The sequence below is a fragment of the Saimiri boliviensis genome, chromosome 4 (genome assembly GCF_048565385.1).
Source record: "Saimiri boliviensis isolate mSaiBol1 chromosome 4, mSaiBol1.pri, whole genome shotgun sequence".
Classification (NCBI taxonomy): Eukaryota; Metazoa; Chordata; class Mammalia; order Primates; family Cebidae; genus Saimiri; species Saimiri boliviensis.
In genome coordinates this window covers 103948463-103969874 of record NC_133452.1, presented here as the reverse complement: position 1 = coordinate 103969874, position 21412 = coordinate 103948463, and the positions used below count along the sequence as shown (strand labels likewise).

Here is a 21412-nt window from a genome sequence, read left to right as displayed (position 1 = left end):
TGAGTTGAAGCCTGCCATATTAGAAAGGGTATTCTAAGCCAAGGAAACAGTACAGCAGAGGTATGAAAAGACTTACAGCATTTGGACACTGAAATTTTTGTGTACCTGAAGTAAAGATTGTTTGGAATTGAGGCTGGAGTTTGGACTTTCTATAAGGATAAAGTTTGTCACCCACATTCAAGTGGCAATTTAGCTGCATATAGAATTCTAGGTTGATACATGTTTTCTCTCAATAAGGTAAAAGTACTATTATGTTGTCTTTTTTATTTTCATAGTTGTTATTATAAAGTATACTGTCAATGTAATTGTGATTCCTTAGTAGACAATCTGCCTTTTCCCTGGCTACTTTGAAGATCTTTTGTTTTGAGTACTCTCAGTATCACTATTATATCTAGGGAATGGGTTTTGTCTTTATTTTTCCTGATCAGGATTTACTGTGTTTCTGGATATCAGGTGTCACATATTTATTATTTCTGGAAAATGCAGAGCTATTATTTTTCTAAAATTGCCTTTCCTCCATTCTATCTATTCACATCTTTGGAACCTCCTATTACGTATGTGTTGGATCTTATTGCTCTCTCTCTTTCACGTCTCAATCTCTCTTTCATCTTTTCCATTTCTTTAGATGACTGTGCTGCATTTTGAGTGATTTTTCTCAGATCAATATTTCTTTTTTTTTTCTTTCTGAGACTTTGTATCAGTGTCTGAAGCTTAGAGTTCAGGTTTCCACTTTTGCAACATAAGAGTTCGAATATATACTCAAAATGCTACTTGGTCATCGGGCTCTATCAGAAATATCTACTATATTTAACACTTCTTTTCTATTCCCACTGACCTCCTCATTGTTTGTTATATTAATTAGATGAGCAGGCAGTGTAGTTGTCAGTAAAGGAGGCTCAGGAGGGACAGTCATGACCATAGAAGGGGAATATAAAGAGAACTATGCCAAAAAGCCAGAGAAGAAAATTTTAATAATTAAGGAATATTTAAATACCTCAGAGAGGCCAAGAGGCATGAGAATTGCAAAATGTGCATTTGAATTACCAGTTAAGAGGTGATTAATGATTGTTATATTCTGCCCTTTTTTTCGTGTTTTTTATTGATTCTTGTACCAAACTACAGTGATTAGCAGAAAGCAGAGAAGATAAATATTCAAGAAATATTAAGTGATTGATTAATGGATTTTATTTTGGAGTTTTGAGAACATACAAAAATAACCATTTGATAACCATTGTTTTTTATGAAAGGGACAAGAAGTGATGGAGTTAAGAAATAAGAAAATTGGTATTAAATTGAAAGTAATTTAAAAAGGATGTAAGATTTGGAAGTCAGACAATTTATCCCAGAGCCAAATTCCTCATGCAGCTTATGGTATCTTTAGTGACATAGATGAATGAACAGCTATTGTAAAAGATTAATTGGAAATCTCAAACCATTCCAGAAGACACACACTGGGATGACATTACCTTTCAGTCCACCCTGGACCCATTTCCCTTTATTGTGGTCCTGGGCAGTGTTAATCATACCCTAGACATCAGAGAAGAAAATTTATCTTTTGAGATCAGTCTCTACTCTTGCAACTGACAAAGAGGTAATGATCATTTCAAATGTTTCCTCAACCAAGGACCATTAACAAAACAGGTGAAATCAGGAAAATGCTCTGTAACAGAAGACCTTGGGATTCTTCATACCTTATAGACCCATCTCTGGATGACATTTATTTAATTTGATTGCTTTGTCTGTCAATTCATCTAAGTAACTAGCTTTGGGCAACTTGGAGGAATCCGTCATCACTTATTCTTTAACAAAGTTGTGGGTTAAGTCATCCAAATAAAGATATTTCTTCCTTGACCCCAATTCCAATAGGTCCAGGGGAGTTGGAAGTGGAAGGGGAGAGAATGTCCAGGAATCATAGCATTTCAGTAATCTTCTGCTGTTGACTGCAAGGGTCGATTTTGCATCTATTCTAAAATGAATTTTCCTGACCATTTGCTTTCTGTGCCATTTTTAGTATTTATTTTGTTACTTGGCTTACAATGGGCTTGAGCTTGACTTTGATCCATACGTCTGGAAATCATAGTTGCAGTTTGATCTCCTACTTCACATCCTGCTCTTTTAATAAAAACGTTCCCTTTTTTCTTGAATACAGAATGGTTGATCACAGCATTTGGTAAGGGCAAAAACTGATAATTTGCTTAAAATGAGTCACTTTTGTGCCAGACTGGAAGCCCCATGACTCATAATTACCAGTTCAAAGACTGTTTGTAACAAACCAGAGGGGCTTTCAGCTTACCCACGCTTTGCATTCTTTATATCCAGAGAGCACATTATTGCCCAAGGCAACGCAAAGCTCATTAGTGAACCCAATGAAGTGAAAGGCAGCTTCCTGAGCTCAGGCAGAGAGGACAGTCACTACCAAGCCATACCACCTACAAACAGTTAACTAGGTCCTGGAGCATCTGCCAGTGAACATTTTTCACCACAGACGAATGCCAAGCTGAATTTTTAATCAAATCAAATTTAGATTCTTCTTCATCATCGCCGCTTAACTTTTTAGCACTCTTTCCTTCCTCTTCCTTTTCCTGTCATATAACAGATGGGGGCATTTGGGGCCCCCAAGTCCTTGGTATTGTTTTCCACAATCCAGTTCTGCTTCTGGATTAAAGACGAGACAGGATTTATAAACCAACAGCAGCAACAACAGTTGCCCAAAACACACCTGTGAAGTAGACATTAGCCCTATTTCATGAATGAGGAAACTAAGGGGGCCACCTATCTGCAGGCTCATGAATTGCAGGCTCACCTTTTTTCGAGGGCTTTCTTAGTAGTATCTGATTGACAAGCCACACTGAGCCACTACGTGATCAATCATTCAAGACCTTTTCTCCTAGCTACCCCATTTTCAGTAAGCTCTTCTGGACAGATTGGGTGCTTCCTTTCATTCAGTATATATTGTGACTACCTAATATGTGCCAGACACAGTAAGTATTCACACAACACCTTCCAGAACCCTTTTTCAGTTAGGGTTTTATCACCTGCCTGCATTTCACAGCCTGATCATTCCCTTTTGACAGACATGTGTTTGCTCCCTAACCCAAATTTTCTGGGTTACAAGAACCTTAACGTTCTATCCTCACAGCCGTGCGCCTCCCTCAGCCTTACCACACACACATACAGGTGTAATTATTTCCACTGCAGGCAGGAAAACTAAGGAGCAAAGGAATTAAGTAAGAAACCTTCTTAAGATTACGCCCTAGTAGAGTGCATTTTTATAACAGTTCTTTCCTGTCAGGGAATGAACTGGCTTCCTAGAAAGCAAGAACTTGGATTCCTCCCTCTGAGAATCCAGCCGACAGAAATAATCCAAAATGCCTTGATGCAAATACACTTTTTTAGAGAGCCCTTCCTCTACTCTTCTTAAGTAAAATAGCCCACCCCATTATTCATATCTTTCTATCCTCTTAATCTTTTCATCATCTGTTTTCATAGAACTAATTAATAGTATGTGCTTATTTGCTTCTCTTGTCTGTTGCTTTCAGTAGAATGTAAGCTCTCAAAATGAAATAAGCCTTTGCTCGCCACCATATTCCCAGCTCCAAGAATAGTAACTGACATATAGTGGCCACTGAGTAAATACTTGTTGAATTAATTAATTTATTAAGGCACCAAGACACTCAGTACAGCACTATTTGCATAGTGTATATATAAAACAATGTAAAATCCAGCATCAGGGAATGGACTATAATGGTGAATATTATAAAAGCAACATTTACACTACATACAAAAAAAGGATTATGAGATAATGTTAGGTTAAAATAAACAGGCTACAAAACTGTATATATAGTATCATCTTAACTATGTAGTAAAACAGAGCATAGAAAAACTGGAAGGAAAGTAGAGAGATTGTGAGTGATTTTTCCTGCTTCTATTACTAATTAATTTTTTGCAACAGGGTCTCACTTTGTCACCAGGCTGGAGTGCAGTGGCACAATCATGGCTCACTGCAGCCTCGACCTCCCAGGCTTGGGTGATCTTCCTACCTCAGCCTCCTGAGTAGCTGGGACCATAAATGTGTACCACCAACCCCAGCTAATTTTTGTGTTTTTGGTAGAGATGGCGTTTCACCGTGTTACCCCGGCTGGTCTTGGACTCCTGGGCTCAAGCCATCTGCTTACTTCAGCCTCCCAGAGTGCTGGGATTATAGGCATGAGCCACTGTGCCTGACCTTTCTTGCTTCTTTACACCATTCTGTGTTTCCCAGTTTTCTTCAATGGGCAAATTATAATTTGATAATTAGCAAAAAGTAAAGTAATGCCTTTTGCATATTCTTTTTTTTTTTTTTTTTTTTTTTTTTTTTTGAGATGGAGTTTCACTCTTGTAACCCAGGCTGGAGTGCAATGGTGCAATCTCGGCTCACCGCAACCTCTGCCTCCTGGGTTCAAGCAGTCTCCTGCCTCAGCCTCCCGAGTAGCTGGGACTACAGGTGCACGCCACCATGCCCAGCTAATTTTTTGTATTTTTAGTAGAGATGGGGTTTCACCATGTTGGCCAGGATGGTCTTATCTCTTGACCTTGTGATTCACCCTCCTTGGCCTCCCAAAGTGCTGGGATTATAGGTGTGAGCCACCACGCCCGGCCAGCTTTTGCATGTACTTACCTCCTCAGGCATAGATGAGGTTGACATCTTTAGGACTTGCCTTCTGTATCAACTATATCCCTCTCTGAGCTCATAGGATAATTAATCTATGAAAGCAAAACTCATCTGAAACTTTCCGGGATGGCCTATCATAATCCATTCATAATGGTAAATTAGTTCTGTATGTTGAGGATGTACAGATGCCAGCCACAGATATTAGCTTGGATGACCCCATAGCATTCTGAAATGATGATAGACGTCTCCAAGGATTCTCATCTGTCACTTTCAGTAATGGAAGCTCTTGCCAAGAAAGAAAAGAGAGTGGTTTTCACTAGCCACCTTGCCATTTATACTTGATGTTTTGTTTGGCTTCCTTTAGAGAGAATTAATCATGGACTTAAATAACATAGAAAATAAAAACAAACAAACTACAGACTCCTAAGAATGAAAACTTAGCAAGAGATAGCAGAATAGTGAGGTGATGAGGTTAGTCAGTGTACAGGTTAGCAAGGGCCTGTGGACATTGACACAAGCCAAGTCCTCCGGAACAGAAGGGTTATTTTAAAAATTCACATTGTGGAGGACCAGGAGCGGTGGCTCAGGCCTGTAATCTCAGCACTTTGGGAGGCTGAGGCGGGCGGACAGTGAGGTCAAGAGATCAATACCATCCTGCCCAACATGGTGAAACCCCATCTCTACTAAAAATACAAAAATTAGCTGGGTGTGGTGGTGCATGCATGTAGACCCAGCTACTCAGAAGGCTGAGGCAGAAGAATCACTTGAACCCAGGAGGCAGAGGTTGCAGTGAGCTGAAACTGCACCACTGCACTCTAGCCTGGCAACAGAGCAAGACCCCATCTCAAAAGAAAAAAAAAAAATCTGACTATGGGTGCAAAGAAGCAAAAGCTCAATTCCAGGGTTGGCCGCTTCATCGGAGAGCAGTTTGGGCTTGATGCGGTCAGGCAGGTGTGGCAATCTGGTACCTATCAGAGGACCTGTTTCCAATGGGACTGTGACTGCTTTCTCCCCTCCTTCCTCTCTTTCTTCCTTCCTGTACTGGAGAAGGAGCACTGCACAGGACAGGTTCGCCTCTGAGGAGTTTTCACTCCATACAATACATACATACATGTGGTTTCAGAGGCTGATAAGTGCTAAGGAAGTCTATAAAACAGAAAAAGAGGGTAGAAAATCGTGGTGGCGGGTTGGGGACTAAAGAAGGTGACGAGGGAGCTGCAGCTGAACAATGGGTTGATAATCACAAAGATCCCAGAAAAGAACATTCCAGACAGGGAAACAAGCAGCAAATATAAAGGCCCAAAGGTAGGAACACTGCTTGCATAGTTGAGCAGCTGAAAGGTGGCCATGGAGTCGAGAAGGCATGAACAAAGAACATCTGGGAGTGGCATGAAGACGGAGGGATGTCACCAGGGACCAGGTGATATCAGGAGGTCCTGCTAGGCCAAGGAGGTTCAGTATATTCAGGTTTGGCTTTGTCCATGGGAAGCCACAGGAGAGGGTAAAGCAGAGAGTGACATAATCATATTCTTAAAAGATCATTCAGGTTGCTATATAGAGAACATATTGCAGGAGGGCAAAACCGAAGCTGGCAAGGCCATCAGGAGACAGTCCAGGGAAGAAACGGCAACGACTTAGATTAGGCTAAAAAGAGAGACAAAGAGAAGCAGAGAGGTATAAGGCATTATTCTGAAAGGACTGTTGGCAAGAGTTACCGCTAGAGCTGATGGCGTGTGGGGGTTGACGAATCATGGAAGAATCTTAGGCTTTTTGCTTGAGCAAATGGTGCCATTTACTGATATGGAAACAATTAGGGGAAACAGCTTGGGATAGAGCTTAGAATGGAGCATGAAATTAAGAGTTCTGTTTGGGGTATGTTAAGTTTGCTATGCCAATTAAACCTTCAAGTAAAGACTCCCAGTGGAGTGGACTGTCAGATGTCCCACTTTGGCACTCAAAGGGGAAGTCATTTTGGAGCCATTTGTGTATAGTAAAGCCATGCACCTGAATAAAATCACCTGTTGAAAGAGAATAGCGTCCAGAGCTAAACAATACCTGAAGGCTGGAAAGAGAAGCCAGGGAGGTAGGAGAAAAACCTGGAAGGAGTAGTGTCACAGAAAGCCAGGAATGAAAGTGCTTCAGGCAGGAAGGAGCTGGACAACTGTTTCACTAACTAAATGTTGGTCAGGATAGACTAGGTTATGCTCTGTTAATAAATGAGCACAAAATATCAGTGGCATTTAATAAAATGTATTTTAGCTGGGCGTGGTGACTCACATCTGTAATCCCAGCACTTTGGGAGGCCAAGGTGGGTGGATCGTCTGAGGTCAGGAGTTCAAGACCAGCCTGGCCAACATGGTGAAACCCTGTGTCTACTAAATGTACAAAAATTAGCCAGGTGTTGTAGCAGGTACCTGTAATCCCAGCTACTCAGGAGGCTGAGACAGTATAATCACTTGAAGCCAGAAGGCAGAGGTTGCAGTGAACTGAGATTGCACCATTGCATTTCAGCCTGAGCAAGAGCGAGACTTCATCTCAAAAAAAATTAATAAAATGTATTTTTATACATATTTCTTGAATAATGTGGGCCAGAAAGGTAAGAGCTCTGGTCCACAATCCCCAAAGACCCAGGCTGATGGAGACTGTATCTGCCATGACCCCCATCACTAGAGTGAGGAAAGAGAGAGTACAGGGGCTCTCCAGTGCTTTAGCCAGGAAGAAACACATATCACTGCTGCTCACAGCCCGCTGGCCAGTAAGAATTACATGCAGTTCCCTAACCTGATTGCTGTATCATTTACCAAGAGGCCAACTAAAATAAAAACAGAAAACTGACCACTGCTTTTGGCAATGCAGACATCACTGGGGATCTTGAAGGGACAATTTCAATGGAGTAGCGGGGATGAAAGTCCATTGGACTACCCTGGGTGAGAATAGGAGGTGAGGGAATTGAGAGGTGAATGTGGACAACGCTGTTGAGGTGTTTCAGTGAAGAGGGACCAAAGACATTGAAAGATAACCGGAGGGTTAATGGGGTGAAGGGAGGATATTGTTAAGAGAGTTTTTTTCTCCCCCAACAGTCTAAGTGTTCCTAAGTCTCCTACTCTGCCAGTCACATTATGAATGGATTATCTTCCATGTCTTCTCCTCTTCCATCAGTGAAATCAAGGCCAGCAAACATGAATGTTTTAACCTTCTGTTTGGTACCTACCAATTCATATATATCTACGTTTAACTATAACCAATTCAGCATGAATTTTAAAATATGGCTTTGTACTGCTGGAAATAATCTAATGGGGAAATTGTTCAGACAAAAGAGAAGGGATCAGGGAAGAAGGCCAGGAGAGAAGCTTCCCAACCACAGCCCGGGTGAAGGGGATGGGCTTTGATAATATGGTGGATAGTATTCTGTTGTTCCCAGAGGGAAACCTTGAACTACAGTATACGTGAGAGTCCACCAGAAGACACAGTGATGGAAAGCCCCTGTCCTGTTGCATTTATTTTCTCAATGAGATAAGGTTGTTACTGTGGAATGAGCCTGGCGGGTGTGGTTGGGAAGCAGAGAATGCAGAAACAGTAGAGGCAGCCTGACCATTTTAGCCACTGTCTCTCCCTACGTTGCTAACCCATAATTTGTAACTACCTTAAGAATTCTCCTACTGTGTTAAAGTAGTTCTTTCACTCTTAACAGATTGCTGCGGGTGGGTTTTTAGGTGACTCATTATTACTTATGGTGATAATTATAACATTTTTACACTTTCACTTTTTATAGTATATTCCACATTTACTCATTCATTCTGTCAGAGACTTTTAAATAAATGATTCATGGCTGCCACATTTTCTTTATTTTTATTGTAAAATATATGCACAAAAAACTACATTAGAGATATATGTACAGTTTAACAAATAACACTTTTAAGAAAAACAATTTTGGTCAGGCACAGTGGCTCATGCCTGTAAGTCCCAGCACTTTGGGAGTCCGAGGTGTGTGGATCACCTGAGGTCAGGAGTTTAAGACCAGCCTGGCCAATATGGTGAAACCCCATCTCTAGTAAAAATATAAAAAGTAGCCAGGCATGGTGGCGGGTGCCTATAGTCCCATCTACTCAGGAGGCTGAGGCAGGAGAATCACTCAAACCCAGGAGGCAGAGGTGGCAGTGAGCCGAGATCATGCCATTGCCCTCCAGCCTGGGCAACCAGAGCAAAACTCTGTTGGAAAGAAAGAAAGAGAGAGAGAGAGGGAAAAGGAGAGGGAGAGGGAGTGAGAGAGAGAGGGAGGAAGGGAAGGAGAGAGAGGAAGGGAGGGGGGAGGAAGGGAGAGGGGAGGGAAGAAGGAATGGAAGGAAAAGAAAAACAGTTTCACTGGAGATCTCTCCTTGCTCATTCATTCAGTCAACAAACTTGTTTGAAGTGTCTACTGTGTCCCAGGCAGTGAGCTTGGAGCTAAAGTTTGCCCAAGGTATTTCAAGGCAGAGACCCACTGAAGTTTTCCACAGGCTTGTCAGGCAGTTCTCCCCCTTCTCCTTCAAATGATTGAAGATTTCCTTTAGTGTGACAGCAGGCTACTCTGTGATTCCTGTTCAGTGGTTGGGGAATGAAGTTAGGACTTGGAGGCAGAAGCCATGGGTTGAGTGCTGGTATCAACTACTAGCTGTGTGCTCTGGATCTGCCATTTACATTGCTCTAAGTTTCAGGCTCCACATCTATAAAACGAAGCATATAATACCTATGGCGTCTGGTCCTACTGGCCACTCGAGCCTGAATGCCCCCGGCAGCCAAAGGAAATCCCTGAGGTCCTGCCAGTCTCCATGCCAAGCCCTTTACCTGGTGAGATCTGCCCCATCCCTGTGGATTTGCCATTCTATTGCCTATGCAGGAATAACACCGAACCTCTTTCCTCTAGCTCCTGCTTCTCGGTGCTTCTAAAACCTGCCTCAGGAGAAATATTCCCTGAGAAATCCTTCTCCAATCTGATCACCGGCTCCTCTGCTCTCCCCAGTCATCTACACCTTTTGAACCATGTGCATGGTCTGTCTGCTTCACCTGCTTTTTAACATAAGCTTTGACTTTCCTGTGCCCTCGATGCTGAGCTAAATTGTATGGTCAAGGACAATATTTCTTTTACTTATCTCCAACTAACCATAGAAAAGGGTGTCAATAGAGTAGATATTCAGTACTTGTTAACAGATGGTCTGTTTCACCAGTTGATTCAGCCCGAATGAATAAACAAATGTTATATTTAAACAATAAAATGCTTTCCAGGGAAGAAGTTATTAGGATATAGAGAGGTCAGGGGGAAATGATCACCTCCTGGATCCTTCTCACCTCTTTTCACCACTGTTCACTGGGGGAGGCACACAAAAAAACAAATTTCCCCTTCCTTTTTCCCCAAAACGTGAATATAAGCATATCTAAACTCCATTTTGCATCTACTTACTTAGAAGCTAGGGAACAGAATTGTACTTAAATGCATACATATTTCAGGGAAGGGATATTTATTTTTTCGCTACTTAGATAGAATGCAGTTCTTTAATTCTCTTTTTAAAATGTATGAAAATTGGCCAGGCGTGGTGGCTCACACCTGTAATCCCAGGGCTTTGGGAGGCCGTGGTGGGTGGATCACTTAAGGCCAGGAGTTCAAGACCAGCCTGGCAAACATGGCAAAACCTCATTGCTACTAAATATACAAAAATTAACCAGGTGTGGTGGTGCACACCTCTGGTCCCTGCTACTCGAGAGGCTGAGGCACAAGAATCACTTGACCCTGGGAGGCAAAATTTGCAGTGAGCCAAGATTGCACCACTGCACTCCAGCCTGGGCAATAGAGCAAGACTCTGTCTTAAATAAAATAAAAATAAATAAAATAAAATACATGAAAATAAATGAGTCTATAGTGAATCCATTCCTAACTTAGGCATAGATAGAAAATTCACCTCATTTCTTAGACAACAGGACACATCAACAATACTTTAATCACTGCCTTTGAAGCACAGGCTGACACAAGAGCTCATCTCAGTGGGGTGGAAGCCACTCAACAGGACCCTGTGAACCATGGCCTCTGGAAGCAGTCAAGGACATCTGAGACTCAGGGAATCCTGTGTTCTGTAGAATCTGGAGCCTCTTTCTAAGCTGAAGAAAAGTGTTTCCTTTCTGTTCAGGGAGCTATCAGTCAACCTACAAAGAATTCAGACACACGTGTTCTTCCACTGAGATTCCCAGGATTGGTCCAAATACTGAGCCTGGAATTAGACATCCAGGCTCTTTCAGTGCTGCCACATCTGTGGGCTAAAATCAGTAGAAAAGACTCACTAGGTCCAGTTTGGCCTGGCAGCAGGAGCCACAGCGTGCTGTCTTGTTTAATGGAAACGTTGCTGGCCTCCAGATTCCTAAGCTGGCTCTAAAACACAGAACTACCAGCATGACCAGGCTGCTTTCCAAGCTCAGTGCCTGCGTCTGTCCAAGGATTTCTGTAAGAGCCCATGTGGGCACTTTGTCCTGGATGAGAACACTTACAAAATAAAAACTCCAGAGATGCTGGGTTAGGAAAATGAGTGTTTTCTGCAGATGCTCTTGAAGACTACTGTTTAAATGTCTTTTGTTATTGCTGGCAATCAGAAACTGCCCCAGAGTAGCTGCCATTGTTTTAGGGGCTCCAGGCCTGTCCACTTCCTTGGCACGCCAGACCTCTCTTCACCTGCTCAAGGGAAAGTCCAGGAGACAGCCACAGCAGGTGGGTGAATCAGATGCAGTCACCAAGACGAAAGGAAAACACAACCTGCCTTGAGCACTGCCCCCTTCATTCCACCCGGCCCGTGTGGTCTGCACTGCTGGGCCTGTGTGGGTTGCTCGTGGGATGTGTGATTTCTGGCATCAGGATTCAGGAACCCATTTGATTTATTTAGATGTGGTGCCACCATTGGGTGGGTCTCCTAAGGTTTATGCGGCTTTCCACTTCAGATTTTCCCTTCGCTCTCCTCCCTACAGCCACTGCCAAGTTTACCATGCTTCAGCCTGGTCCAAGCCAGCCCTAAGAACCTACTAATTAAAGTTTCCTTTGACATCTTTCATGTGGCTACTTAAGAAACTCCAAGGCAAGTCCTAAACTGAGGACTTTAGCCCAGGTGATATTATTTGAGTTCAACATAGCCCTTTAACCTCCAAGCCTTGGGGCACCAGCCCATTCCAGAAATTGTCAATCAAGAGGAGGAAGTAAGTTGACCGAGTGTCCTTGGTCACCCCAAAAGATCTGATCTCTGGTCTTCACATCTGCAGTCACTTTGGCCGTGGCTTTTTTTCTTCCCCTCATCCTCAGATTTCATACCCTGTGGTACCCGCCCAGCAACCCCTCAAATTGTAGCTGGGCTCCACCAGGCCCTTTAAAGTTAGCAGAACCATGACAGATGGCTCTGCTTGCTGCAGTGACCTCCATCACCCTGGAGGTGAAGGAACACAAATAGAGGGTCCCTCAGTGATACAGGCATGCTAGAGCATGATGCTGCTCTCCAGGGGAGACCATCTGCATGTCAGTTCCTAAAGCAATGGGACCAGGTGGCACAGGAATGATGACAGTAGCAGTAAATGATGACATTTGCTATTATCAAATGGCAGTTGTCATTTAATTGGTTAGTAATCTGGAAGCCACCTATTAAAGGAAGAGCTTCTATGCCAGGGATGATTGACTGGCAGAGGCTGCTGAAAAGCTGTGCTGAGAACTCTAATGCTATGATTAATTTCCCAGGAAAGAATGCTGGGGTTGGTCAGCTATGTCTTCTAGGGGTATGAAGAGGGAAAGTGGTAACATAGGGGCTGTGTATTCAACATTCTTGTCTTTCATGAACCTTCCAGAAACTCCTCCTTCTTAAATCACAAGCATCCTTATCGGGGGTGGAGGGGAGTAAAGACACTATCTCTACTGTCCCATCTAATCTTTCTGGGAGATGGCTCATTACTCTTATAAGGTCCACTAGCCCAGCCCCCACCTGTCCATTCCATGCATGTATTCAGTCCAGTGTCAGTGCATCCTTGGCTCTCCATTGTCGAAGCTGCTGGCTGGCTTGTCCTGCACCTAAGTTTCTGGCCGAAGCCACTATTTCCTCTCTGTGCCCTTGGAGACATAGAGCACCAGTCTCAAGAGTGTGGGACCACTGACCTTCCCTCTGACCTTCCTATCCTTCTTGACCTTTATATTTCATGCTACAGCTCAATAGACTGTCCCTTCCTCAGCTCTGCCTCATCTCTCTTCTAAATCCTTCTTTCCTTTGCCTCCCATCAGCCCATTCATTCTATCTTCTCCACATACTCAGGGACCTCAGTTCTCTCAGACTAAAGAACAAAAGGGAGAGAAGACAAACGGGATGATGGACAGTGAGAGGGGGGTGGATTCCAAGGAGATGGGGGTTTGGAACCCACTGGAATGGAATTCCAGGGATGGAGTGCTCTTCTCATTATTTATGTGAGGGTATTTTTGTCTATTTCACCCAAGTCAACACTTACCAAGAAATTTCACTTCAGATAGAAGGTTATTTCAGACACCATAAAAAAACACACTTGATCTCTGCCCATTGCTTCTCATTGTTGTATGCGCTTCCAGATTCTAAACATTGTAGCTGTTTATCCTATTGTGGCATTACAGCCATTCCCTTAACCTTCAGTTTAAAGAGCTTCCACTATTGAGCCGCAGAGTGTAATCATCCTTCCATATGATTCCCACTGTGAATCATCAGCTTCCTTTCTGCCTTACCACTGCATGCCCCCCACCTGGCTCTGAACCTTCTCCTGCTTTTAGTCCCAAAACTGTGTTCTAAACCCCTGTCTCCTTGGAATCCACCCCCCACTCACTGTTCATCATCCCCTGCTGATCTTCTCTCTCTTCTTTAGTCAGAGAGAATTGAGGCCCCACATGAGTGAATATCTCCCAAGGAAAATATATTTTTGGCTCTGACGAGGAAATCATTTTTCAGCATGAATAACACACTCCATCTTTTTACTTTTGTCAATTTCTGAGCAATAGCTTAAGCAGCAGTAGGTTGTTTGGGAGCAGCCAGGAAAATAAGCTCTGGCCCACGTACCCCAGACTAAAGGAAATCAGACAGCAGGCCCAAAGGCAATAGCATAAACTCTCCACTTCCGATGTTTTTTCTTTCCATTTGGTTTCCATGGGACCCTGTGCTGGAGGTGGAGAGGGCTTCCCAAAGTACCAAATTGTATTCGTTAGCAAAATAAGTAACTGAATTTCAGGTTTGCACACACAGACACACACACACACACACACACACACACAGACACACACACACACACACACACACACAAAGAGAGCATTAAGAAGTGGGTAAGGGACCAGTACACAAGAATTTGGATGCCTAATGCTTTCAGAAACCCAACCCCCAGAGGCTGATTTTGGAAGCTGCTTGTTGACTACCATGTCTACCTAAGTGCTCTTTGATCGTTATCAAAATTCAGAAGAGGTTATACCTTTGGGACTTGTAAATATTTTCCATCCAGCTCACAACCCAAATTGCAATGTCGTGTTTTGGAGACGGAGACTCAGAAATTCCTCTCCTTCAGGTTTTAAATGGTTCTGTAACTCAGCAAGCCAGCAGGCTTCTCGTATCATTCATATTTTCAGAGGTCCAGTGCTGGGATCTGTGATTAAAATTCACTGAAAGCAAGCTCTAGAAGTGAACATGGCAAATTTCCAAAGTCCTCAGCTCTGATGAGGAGCTGAGTCACAGACTAAACAAAGTTTGGAGGAAGATAAAGTGTATGTCTTTGCAGTACCTCTTAGCTCATTGTCAATAAATTGTGGAGTTTTTCTTTGCTAGCACTAAAATAATGATACCTTCAAGAGTCTAGTCTTGTGTCACTTAACTGAGATACATTGTGAGAAATGCATTGTTACGCAATTTCATAATATTGTGAACATCACAGTGTATACATAAAGCAACCTAGATGGTATAGACTATTATACACCTAGGCTAGATGGGATACACTAATGCTCCTCAGCTACAAGCCTGTACAGCATGTTACCACACTGAATACTGCGGGCAATTGTAACACAATGGTAAGCATTTGTGTATCTATACATAGAAATGGTATAGTAGTAATGCAGTATAAAACATAAAAAAACACCTGGATAGGGAAGTTATCATAACTGGAATTTGAAGGACTGCAGTGAGTGGTGAGTCAGTGAGTAGTGAGTGAGTGTGAAGGCCTAACGACATTACGATACACTGCTATGGACTTCATAAACACTGTACACTTAGGCTACTCTAAATTCATTTTTTCTAATATTTCTTCAATAATAAATTAACCTTAGCTTACTGTAACTTTTTTATCTTGTAAACTTAATTTTTTAACTTTTTAACTCTGTAATAACACTTAGCTTAAAACACGAACACGTTATATAGCTGTACAAAAATATGTTTTCTTTATGTCTTTATTCTATCAGCTTTTCCCCATTAAAAAATCTTTTTTAGGGCCGGGCGCGGTGGCTCAAGCCTGTAATCCCAGCACTTTGGGAGGCCGAGGCAGGTGGATCACGAGGTCAAGAGATCGAGACCATCCTGGTCAACATGGTGAAACCCCGTTTCTACTAAAAATACTAAAAATTAGCTGGGCCTGGTGGCGCGTGCCTGTAATCCCAGCTACTCAGGAGGCTGAGGCAGGAGAATTGCCTGAACCCAGGGGGCGGAGGTTGCGCTGAGCTGAGATCGCGCCATTGCACTCCAGCCTGGGCAAGAAGAGCGAAACTCCGTCTCAAAAAAAAAAAAAAAAAAAAATCTTTTTTAACCTTTTAGACTATTTTGTTAAAAACTAAGGCACAAACACACATATTATCCTAGGCCTTCAATGTCAGAACAATCAGTGTCACTGTCTTCCACCTCCACACCTTGTCCCACTGGAAGGTCTTTAGGGGCAGTACCACACGTGGAGCTGTCATCTTCTATGATGACAATGACTTCTTCTGGAATGCTTCCTGAAGGACCTGCCCAAGGCTTTTTTTACAGTTAACTTATTTTTTATAAGTAGGAGAAGTATACTCTAAAATGGTGATAAAAAGTATAGTATAGACCAGTCGCAGCGGCTCACACCTGTACTCCCAGCATTTTGGGAGGCCAAGGCCAGTAGATCACCTGAGGTCAGGGGTCTGAGACCAACCTGGCCAACATGGTGAAACCTCGTTTCTACCAAAAACACAAAAAATTACCCAGGCCTGGTGGCGGGTGCCTGTAATCCCAGCTAGTCGGGAGGCTGAGGCAGGAGAATCACTTGAACCCGGGAGGCAGAAGTTGCAGTGAGCCGAGATCGCATCACGGCAGTACAACCTGGGCAACAAGAAGAAAACTCGTTAAAAAAAAAAAAAAAAAAAAAAAAGCATAGTATAGTAAATGCATAAAACAATAAAATAGTCATTTATTATCGAGTATTATATACTGTACATAATTTTATATGCTGTATTTTTATATAACTTGTATCACAGCCAGCTTATTTGTGCCAGCATCACTACAACCATGTGAGAAATGTGTTGCACTATGGCATTACAACAACTATGATACCATATGGGACGCCGTTGTACATGCAGTTCACCACTGACTGACATGTCTTTATGTGGGGTAGAACTGTGGTTGCATTTTTATAAAAGCTTCTTGGAGTTGGAATTCATGTTGAATGGTGGACCAGCAAATATGGTGACATGTAGTGGGAAGAAGATGGTATTGAATTTCTAAAATCATACCATGTAGGAGATGAAACTGCCCAGTAGCATGGTGGCAGAGAGAGAGAGAGAGAACAATGGGTACATGCCTCCTTTTTCACAGCATCACAATATGCTATACCAGAAGGGAAGACAGTAAGCATCTAAAGCATTTTTCATTCATTCATTCATTCAAAAGATATTTTGTGTGTCAAATATACTATAGTGCTCCTGTGTGCCAAGTACTGTCTGGATTCTAGAAATACTGCTGCAAACAAAATTGACAAAAATTCTTCCTTTTATCCAAATTGGAAAAGAGGAAGTCAAACTACCGCTGTTTGCCAATGTTATGATCTTACGCCTAGAAAATCCTAAAGAATTCTCTGAAAGATTCCTAGAGTTGATAAATGAGCTCGGTAAAGTCTCAGTTTACAAAATCAATGTACACAAGCCAGTAGTACTGCTTACACCAACAAGGAGCAAGCTGAGACTCAAATCAGAAATTCAATCCCTTTTACAATAGCTACAAAAAACATAAAATACCTAGAAATACAGGTAACAAAGTAGGTGAAAAATCTCTACAAAAAGAACTACAAAATACCATAACTGACATAAACAAATTGAAAAACATCCCATGCTCATGAATCAGAAGAATTAATGTTGTGAAAATGACCATACTGCCCAAAGCAATCTATAGATTCAATGTAATTCCTATCAAAATACCAATGTTACTTTTCACAGACTTAGAAGAAAAAAAAAAGCCCTAAAATTTATATGGAATCAAAAAAAGAGCCTGAATAGCCAAAGCAATCCTAAGCAAAAAGAACAAATCTGGAGGAATTACATTACCTGATTTCAGATTATACCCACAAAGATATAAGAACCAAAACAGCATGATACTGGTGTAAAAGCAGACACACAGACCAATGGAACAGAATAGAAAACACAGAAATAAAGCAAATACTTAACAACCAACTGAACTTTGACAAAGCAGACAAAAATATACACTGGGGAAGGACACTATATTTAATAAATGGTGCTTGGAAAATTGGATAGCCACATGTAGCAGAATAAAACTGGATCCATATCTCTCACCATGTACAAAAATTAACTCAAGCTGCATTAAAGACTTAAATCTAAGACTTGAAACCATAAAAATTCTAGGAAAAAAAATAGGAAAACTCTATTGAACATTGGACTAGGCAAAGAATCTATGACTAACACCCTAAAAGCAAATGCATCAAAAACAAAAATAAATAAATGGGGCCTAAAAAGCTTCTGCACAGAAAAATAAGTTATCAACAGAGTAAACAGACAACCTACAAAATGAAAGAAAATATTTGCAAACTATGCATCTGACAAAGGAGCAATCTCCAGAATCCACGAAGAACTCAAACCAATCTGCAAGAAAAAATCAAATAATCCTACTAAAAAGTGGGCAAATGACATGGACAGACAGCTCTCAAAAAAAAAAATACAAAAATAGCCAACAAACATGCAAAAATACTCCACATCATTAATCATCAGGGAAATGCAAATTAAAACCACAAGGAAATGCCATCTTACACCAGCCAGAATGCTCATTAATAAAAAGTCAGAAAACAATAGATGTTGGCACAAATGTGGTGAAAAGGGAATGCTTATACTCTGCTGGTCAGACTGTAAATTAATACAATTTCTATGGAAAACTATACAGAAATTTCTCAAAGAACTAAAAGTAAATCTACCACTTGATCCAGAAATCTCACTACTGAGTATCTCCTCAAAGAAAGTCATTATATAAAAAATACACGTGCATGCATATGCTTGTCACAGCACAACAATTGAGAAGATACGAAAACAACTCAATTATCCATGATAAAGAAAATGTGGTGTATATATATACCATGGATTACTACTCAGCCACAAAGAAGAACAAAATAATATCTTATGCAGCAACTTGGACGGAGCTGGAGGCCATTATCCTAAGTAAAGTAACTCAAGAACAGAAAACCAAATACCACATATTCTCACTTATAAGTGGGAGCTAAGCTATAGTTATGCAAATGTATACAGAGTGGTGTATAATAGATATTGGAGACTCAGAATAGGGAAGGTTAGGAGGCGGGTGAGGGATGAAAAACTACCTATTGGGTATTGTGTACAATGTACACTATTCGGGTGATGGGTGCATTAAAATCCTAGACTTCACCACTATACAATTCATCCATGTAATCAAAACAACACTTGTACCCCTAAAGCTATTGAAATTAAAAAAGCAATTTAAATACCTGCCCTCATGGAGCTTATAAATTCTAGAAATAATAATAAAACACATTAACAGATGAAGTAAACTATGCAGGTGGTAAAAAAAAAAACAAAACATATGTGGTTCTGTTTTTCTGTGATACTGTAAAAATAAACCAACATTTTAGGTAGGCACTAATAAGAGTATGATCTCATGGGTAAATCTACTATTAATATTACCAGGTCATTTTGAGCCCTACCACCTTGCCTTCTCTGTCAGGCCTGCTTTCCATGGAAAAACTGAGCTAGGAGTGATCTGACTGCCTCTAAAAGCTGGGTAGTTTTCACCCCTTTATAATCACATATTTGTCTACGTCTCAGTTTTCTCATCTATAAAATTAAATTAACAGAGATCATAGAGAAGTTTAACTGACATAATGTGTAAGAAGGCACATGATACTATGCTTGGTATAGTGTATATAAGAAATTCATTTTTTAATCAACTAGAGATCATTTCTATTGGATGGCAGAGCCACCCGTATTAATCAAGTTGGCTTTTTAATTGGCACTCCATCTCTGCCCCCTCCACCTGGGATCTTCTTTCATGTCTTCTCTACCTGGGAAATGCTGCTCCATCCTTCAGGATCCTTCCAGATGAGGTTCACTTGCTCTCTCTGGCTTGCAGGCTTCTCCCACTCTCCCAGAGAGTTCCTCCCTCCCTCCCTCCCTCCCTCCCTCCCTGTCTCCTGTGCTGGACACATGCTTCTCTACAGCAAGCAGCAACCTCCATTGTAAATATTTGTTCACTTTTCTTTCTCCCTTACTGGACTTTCAATTCTTTAAACACAAGGATCGAAGCTTTGATGTTCAGCTTTACATCTCTGTCACATGCCTAGCACAATGACTAATATAAATAAATACTTCCTGAGAGAATAAATAAATAGATGATTTTCTCATTAGCAAGGTGAGCTTTTAATCACTCTTTTTGCTCCTTTGCTCTTTCTCTTTCAAATGCATACAGTGCATGCTGAGAGGCAGGAACTTGCCATAGGAGAAAGAGCCTGTTTCTACATCCTCAGAGGGAAAAGGAAGTGATTTCTTCAAAAAATAAAAAGCTATTTATTAACTTTGCAGCTGATCCCAAATTGGAGTGCTAAATAGTATATTAGTGCAATCCAAAGGAGCTGCATGTAGGCTCCGAACATGCAGGATGGGAATGGACAAGAGTAGGGCCAGGCTGGGACCTGGGCTCACACACTGGAGCTGTCTGTGAGTCCTTCCCATGACCCTCCCTCTGTGGACCTCAGCATTGCTCCAAGTGGTGGCCATGAAGTCTCTGCAAGCATCCCAGCCTTGCCTCACCTCTTTGCCTTCTGGCTATGCTTCAGCCACCTCACCTTGGCCTCCCCGAGTGGACACTTAGGAAACCAGCTGATAAGACTATAGCCATCATTATAATGTCCTTCACCTGTGGTCCCCGCAATCAAAGAACTCCAACGCCAGAATACCTTGTCAGTGATAGAAGGAAAACCAATGTTATGTTCCTGATGATAAGCCCTTGGCATGGCAGGACCCCTAAGTGCCTTTTAAGTCAACAAGAGTATTAAATCCTTTCAGTGTAACTTTCCCATAATGTATACTTTATTCCATTTTAAGTCTCTGAAAGTTGGCAATGCATGTAAAGTATGTTATGCTGCTGGCCCCAGATTTCTCAGCAGGACCTTCAAGACTCTGTACACAATGATCCCAAACTGCCTGTGCTTGTCTCCTCTGTGCTCTCCATGTCCTTTCTGCTCCCCGCGCCCAGGCCCCAGTGCACCTTGAGGAAGGCGTGATTCATGTTGTTTTGTGTTTTCACATTGTCATTTACGTTTGTGTTGTTGGTTGTTGGGAATATAGTTAGTTCCGGTGGACTGCTCAGTGCATTGTACGTTCTCCCAGGAGCAACTGCTGTCACATTGCCATGGGCTCTGGCATGGCTCTTTCCACCCAGCTGTCAGTTCACACTGTCAACTCTGCAAAGAAAGCAGAGCCTGGGAGGGAAGGGCCTGTGAACCCTTCTTCCCTGCAGCTTTTTGAGCAACCTTTCACTCCCCACCCCCTCAACTTTTTCACCGCCCCCCCCCCCACTCCCCAACACCTTCTCTGTTGGTAGAAGCCTGCTCATCAGCTCCCCTGTGGGAGGCAATTTAGGGTTCCTCTAGACAGGCTCCAGTGTGGTCTCTGTGGAGCTTTCCTCTTTCCTAACTCCAGTCCAAAGTCTCATGTCCTCTACTATCTGTTATAATTTTATTATGTAGCAAAAGGCATGCAGTGTTAGAACTGGGTGCACACCCAGACAGAGGAGAGGTGTGGAATGAATTCGCTGGCTCCTGGGGGGCTCTGCTGGTGAAATGTGCCCCTCAATGTCTCTCATGCATCAGGGATCATCTTTCCACGCCTCACACAAGCGGATTCCCAGGCCTACCCAATTCTAGAGTGTGCAAGGCAGATGTGGAGACAAAGCTGAGTCGTGCCCATTTGCTTCTGATCAGAAAAGGGTGGGGTGTCTTTGTGTGCCTCACCATTTAGACATTTTTCACGGTACTATTTTTATCAACAGTAATCGTTAAATTGGTGTCAGCTGGGCTAGTCCAGTTACTCACCCTTGGGATGGGTGATGGGACTCAGAGAGTTTTTTCCAGGCAAGAGGAGATGTGGTAAGTGGCCCGTTTGAAAGCCTCTGTGGAACCCTTGGCCTCAGAGTGAGCCTAACTAGCCCTGGACTGTGTTCCCACAGTAATAAGAGCAAGGCTCAGCACTACCCAGCTTCATTCTCAACCTGAACAAATGTATGTTGAGCA

General features: G+C 42.2%; 1 protein-coding gene across 10 annotated transcripts in view; it reads left to right on the top strand.

Moving 5' to 3' along the window:
* KIF6 (kinesin family member 6) overlaps positions 1 to 21412 on the top strand; it is a 381890-nt gene that overhangs the window by 254798 nt on the left and 105680 nt on the right. The gene's annotated exons all lie outside the window — the stretch shown is intronic.